This window comes from Calypte anna, chromosome 3, assembly GCF_003957555.1.
Source record: "Calypte anna isolate BGI_N300 chromosome 3, bCalAnn1_v1.p, whole genome shotgun sequence".
Lineage (NCBI taxonomy): Eukaryota > Metazoa > Chordata > Aves > Apodiformes > Trochilidae > Calypte > Calypte anna.
In genome coordinates, this window is record NC_044246.1 from 39,608,363 (window position 1) to 39,614,371 (window position 6,009).

At 45.0% G+C, this 6,009-nt stretch overlaps 1 long non-coding RNA gene across 1 annotated transcript; it reads right to left on the reverse strand.

Moving 5' to 3' along the window:
* Nucleotides 1–772: 772 nt before the first annotated feature.
* On the reverse strand, nucleotides 773–5,867 carry LOC115598145. Its single transcript, XR_003987424.1, has 3 exons — nucleotides 5,221–5,867; nucleotides 2,545–2,683; nucleotides 773–961 (listed from the first exon to the last, which is right to left on the reverse strand). It is a non-coding gene; the product is annotated as an uncharacterized LOC115598145 (long non-coding RNA).
* Between the last annotated feature and the right edge of the window lie 142 nt (nucleotides 5,868–6,009).

Sequence of the window (6,009 nt, forward strand, 5' to 3'; positions counted from 1 at the left end):
CATTCCCACTGCCACTGAAACCGCCCTGAAAACAGGAGACCCTGCCCTTGCTGCCTCTGTTGTGCTCCTGGGTTGCTATGTTACAAAAACACTTGGAAAGAGTGCTGCAGCTCCAAGCTGGAGCACCCAAAACGTCCAGATGGTCCCCACTGAGGTTGTTAACGGGGGATTTTTAGGGGTGGCCAGGCTTGTTTTCTGATCCAATGGCTTTCACCTGTTGTCCAAAACATGCGCTGTGTGTCCTTGCTTTAAACATGTAAAAGAAAGAGAAAGCCATAGAAATAATAATTTAAAAATTATTTTATTATGTTCTAATTTTATTTTACTTTAGTTTTTCTTCTAATTTGACTTTTTTAAAAATTAAAAGGAAAAGCACACATGATGATTGGCTGAAGAACCTCAACATTTGCCTGGGATGCTCAGCCATGCTTCCAGGAGTCTCCTGTGACAGGAAATCCTGCCTGGTTCAAAGCTGGAGCAGCCTTTCTCTGCTGACCACAGACCACTGATTTTTATACTTTTCTAAATGCTTGGGAAAGATTTCTGGAAAATGTAGTGGCAGGTTTCTGCACCCCATGTTGCAGTCCTTTGATCTCTTTGGGGGTATTAAATTTGTTAATGCAATGCTTAACATCCTTCTTGCCTTATGTTCAGCATGTGCTGTTTTAATTCAACTGCTCCCCAGCCAGCAGAGGCAGTTTGAAGGGGAAATCAGAGCCAGACCAGTGGTGCTCACTGATAAGCTTCTTCTCATTTATGAAATATTGCAGACGGGTGTTGGCCACTGGAAATGAGACCCCGGAGCAACCTGGGATTCTGTCAGATTGGTGTTTGCATTGGCTGGACAAAGAGAAGGCAGTGGAGCCCAGGTGGAATGTGCTCCCCCCTGCCCCAGTCAAGGGGGCTGAGAGGTGGATTTTTATTGTTTCCCAACCATGCACTGTCTCTTCGTGTCAGAAACCTAATTTAAAATAAAAATTAATTATATATTACTACATACAATTATGTAAATATTCTACATTTTATAGATTCATGTATAATAAAATTTACTTACATATGCACACTTATAACCACATATATGCTATGTAAAATCTATAAATTCTAGAATATATAATTACATATAGTAATATGTATTTAATGGCAATTATATAAATATATATTTATATAAAAATATAGAACCTCACAATTGTTTTGGTTGGGAAAGACCTTTAAAATCATCGAGTGCAACTGTTAACCCAGCAGTCCCAAATCAAGTAAACCATGCCTCTAAGCACCATTTTTTGTATTTCAGTTAAAATGCTTTTAGTTCTGTACTTTGTGATTAAAAATATTAGCTTCTATATATAAGATTCAGATTGGGTATTAGGAAAAAGAGTGGTGAAGCATTGGAACAGGTTGCCCAGGGAGGTGGTGAATTTGCCATCCCTGGGGGTATTGAAACACCAGGTAGAAGTGGTGCTTCAGGACACAATTTAGTGGTTACAGTGATGCAGAACAGGTGGTTGGACTTGATGATCCTGAAGGTCCTTTCTAACCATGATCATTCTATGATTCTATGTTTTTAAAATACCTCCAGGGATGGTGACTCCGCCACTTTGCTGGGCAGCCTGTTCCAGGACCTGACAACCCTTTTGGTGTAGAATTTTTTTCCTAATATCCAATCTAAACCTCTCCTGGCACCTGAGGCCATTTCTACTCATTCTATTACTTGTACCTTGGGAGAAGAGACTGACCTTCACCTCGCTACACCCTTGTTTCAGGTGGTTGTAGTGAGTGGAAAGGTCTCCCCTCAGCCTCCTTTTCTCCTTTTCTATATCCCTTCTGCTTTGTTGGATGTCTACACACATTACCTGGGATTAAGAAAACTTCATGATTGTGCTTTCTTTAGTTAGTACTCCAGTCTTGAATTTTTAACTATTACATTAACTTAAATTAACATTTTAACTATTCACATTAATGATTACATGTGAATTACTGGGTGATGAATTAGTTGCAAAATACCAGTATGGGCACTCTTCCATGATAGAATTCTTGGATTTATGTTTATATTTATATTATAGATAAATGTCTAAACATTAAAATATTTAAATAATATAGAAAAATACATATCATATATATATAATAGATATATTTATTTTTACATACACACACATACATATCAGGAATATTAAACAGTGCTTTTACTAAGTGCAAGACCCAGAGACAACAAAACTGGGAATAGACCATTTCAGAGGGCAGCCTTATAAAATCAGGAAAAATATCAAATGCTTGCCCTCAAACCAGGCCCTTTCAGGGTGGCCAGGACTTTCTCCTGGCAGACCCAAGCCCTCAGGCTGCTCCTGCTCTACCCTTATGCCACAAATTAGGCTGCTTCACCTTGAAGGCAAAAAAAAAAGAAACTTAGCTGGGACACCATCTTTCAGTGTGATGCAGAAACTGTTGTAAAGCATCTGCATTACTACTTATATTATGTTGAGAGAAAAAAAAAAAACAACCTATATTTTTTTCTACTATTTCCCAGTCAGTAAATTAAAACGTTCATACCTTGGCTTTCCAGCTACCTCCTGGGCACATTTCCCTGGCATTTGTGCTGTGTCTTTTCCTCCATATACACCCAGATTTTCATTATCTGCTGATCCTGCTCAGCTTGGCTGAGTCATTTAATTGGAAATAGATGAAGTGGCTGAAAAAACAGAGGATAGATGGGAAAATAAATGTCCTCATTGGGAATCTTAATCGGGAGAGCTAAGGAAGAAATAAATGAGAGGGAGATGAAGGGATGATTCTGGGTACCCATGAGAGCTGTTTCACCCCCCCTTGCCATTGTCTGCTTGCCTGCCAGAAATGAGCCCATCCAAAAGCCAACTGTCCCAGCCAAAACCCACCAGCTGAGCCAAAAGCAGGATGGGGAGAAAGGCTGGAGTAAAGGGAGGATGGGACAGCACTTCTAGCTGCATCTCATGTTGGCATTGGCTTCTCAGGTTATGAAGCCAAAGCAAATCACTATTATTGTATGTATTTATTTTATTCATGAGGCGTATTTACAAGGCATTATGTTTCTTAGGCATAAAGACCAGGCACAAGTTCAGGTCTGATGCATTTTTCCAGTTGTTGCTCACTATTATGTTCACAGTGCAGTCCAGTCTGATGTCCCTTAAAGCTGCTAAACCCCGTGTGTGATGGTGACATCAGGCACGGGGAGAGCAAAATCGTATTTTTTTTAAATTTGGGCCATTTCAACCTTCTGTTGTTGGTGTTTCTATGGCTACATAACCTGAAATGTTGGCACAGACAGATCAGCTGTCAGCACGTTGCTCTCTGTGCACCCCAGGTAGGTGTTTTTGGTAGCATTGGCATTAGGAGGCTATATGCATCAGTTTGCACATGTCCTGCAAGAAAAAACTCTCTTGTATTTTCATCTACCTCTTGGGGAATTAAGTTTTTTAAAATAAGGACAGGGACACAGATGACACCAGCCAAAGGTGTCAGGAAGGATTGCTGGGGGTGGACAGCTGGGTACCAGCCCAAACATCTTGATTTATTTCACATTCTTAAAAAAACACCACCAGAGATCTGGGCACTCAGAGTTTTACCAAGATTTGCTGGGTTTGGACGAGCAGATTCCAGTTACTTCCATTCTAAGCAGCATGGTGACCTGACTGACAAGATCAGTGCTTGGTCTTGATTTTTTCCTTTCTTCCATAAAATTCAGTTGAAGAAGGGAGGATTTTCTCCCAAATCCACCAGAGTGACACAAATCACTGGGATTAATTTTATTGCAGGCAGATAAAACGTTATCCTTGTTTATTACCCTGTAAGTTATGCCTGTAATTATCCTGGGAAAGGATGGCTGTAAAAAGGTTTTTTGGTACTATCTGGAGATCATCCAGCTTGAGTTTTTGGCTTGCAGGAGTTGGATGCAGGATCGCAGCAGAGCTGAGCTGTAGGAATGGAGTGCCAGATTTAAAAGCAAAGCACTTTAATTAACAGCACAAGGACAGCAGAGGGGCTGCTCTTGCATTTAATGTAACAGCAAGCTCCCATCTGTGTTTGGACAGAAGGACCAGGATTTTGCTGAAGTCCTGGAGCAAATCAAGGACTTCCCTGCTGGTGGATCTGGGGCAGAAGAGATCCGCTGGGGAGAAGGCAGCAGACACCCATCTGATGGGACAAAATGCAAAGGGATGGTCTGATGTCAAGTGGATTGGGATATAAAATTAATGGAGTGCTTTAGGTCTGGCATGTTTGGTTTTCTTTAAAGCTGAGAGGCAGCAATGGGCAGATCGAGATGGGACCCCTCCAGATGGCTGAACAGATGGGCTCATCCTGGGCACTGCCTGGTTTTCCCCAGACTTTAGTGGGAGCCTCGAGTACCTGGATGAGCCTTTGTACCTGCAGCCATGAGGAATGAAGCCCACACTGCCCATCCCAGGCAAGGCTGCTTGTGTCTCCCATCCATGAACCTCATGGAAACTGGGGTTCAGCTGTACCCCACCAATTTCCATACCCTTCTCCTTGTGGTCATGTGGCACTGGTCTATCTGCAGTTTGACTCGGTGTGGATATAAGGGGCTGTCCAAGCATGTCTTGGTTCCCTTATTATTGTCATAAAGGGTTGTGCTGAAGGGTTCAACCATATATTACACATGGTTTTATATACAAACACATATATACAAGCCCATGCAGAGCTAGTGAGAGGGAAGGAGCATCCTTGCCCACAAAAAAACACAGCAAAGTTGAGTGCACTGCCCACACCACTGGTGAAAGTGGGCTTGGGCCACCACACTGGTTTGCAGAGGGGCACTGGAGGCATTCCCCTTCTGTGAGCACTGCTGTGGGGTCATGCTCCAGCATGGAGCAGCCAGGCCCTACTGCACTTTAACCCCTCCCAGCGAGGCTGCTGATCTAGTTTCTTGGATTCCAGTTTCTTTTTCTCAAATCTAGGAGCTGGTATCTGCTCCCAGCCCTTTTGGGCTGCTAGACTCCAAGCTCACATCTTTCTCCAATGATAAAAAAAACAGGCTGCTACCATGTACCTGCAGAGTGCTCTGTTTATACAGTGGTCAAGGGCACAGGCTTTTCTGCCATAACTGGCTGTCAGCACCTTAAAGGGGGAAATCCAGCCACTGCTGAGAAGCGTGTTCAAGCTAAAATGGGGAAAATATTAAAAGAAAGAGGGAAATACCAGCCAAGGTCTATAGCAATGCTCTGCCTTCAGTACCTCCTTGCTTGCTAAAGACACTCCACCAGTGCAGCACCTCCCCAGCGTTAGATGTTGCAGAGCATCTGGGGCTGAAGGGCTGTTCAGCCGTGGGTGGAGGTGCTTCAGTTCACAGGCAGGTTGATAGATGATTATTATTTACCAACGTCTTCCACTGAATTTTCTTTAACGTTGGCTTCAGGTCCTGCTTTTTGAAGCTCCCACCCTGGAACTGCAGCCGCCCTGCTAGAGCAGCGATGGCTTTAAACTGGAAGGGGGCAGATTTAAGTCAGACATCAGGAAGAAAATCTTCAGTGTGAAGATGGTGAGACACAGACCCTGTGAGGCTGCGGTTGCCTCCTCCCTGGAAGCGTTCAAGCCCAGGTTGGATGCGGCTTTGGTGTCCCTGCCGTGCAGGGGGGTTGGAAGGAGATGACCTTCAAGGCCCCTTCCAACCCAAACCGTTCTGTGACTCCGGGACTTATTCCCAGGTGGCTCCGGTGGGGCTGGAGACCCTCAGGAGAGCACCCACGCCTCGCTCCAGAGCGGGGGGAAGCCGCGCTACCAACCCACTACTGCCAAATCCGAAGGGAGCCACCACGTCCCGCTGCCCCACGGGGACGGTGCCCGCTGGCCGGCTGAAGGCGGCGGACCGGGACCGGGGACCGGGGACGAGAAGCGAAGCAAAGACACCTTTACACCGACCCCGCACCGCCCACTTCCGCCGCCGCCGCGAGGGGCCCGCCGGGAAAACGGCAGAACCCCGCCCTCCGCCGGCGGAGAAGCGGGGAAGGGGGGGGGGAGGGGGAG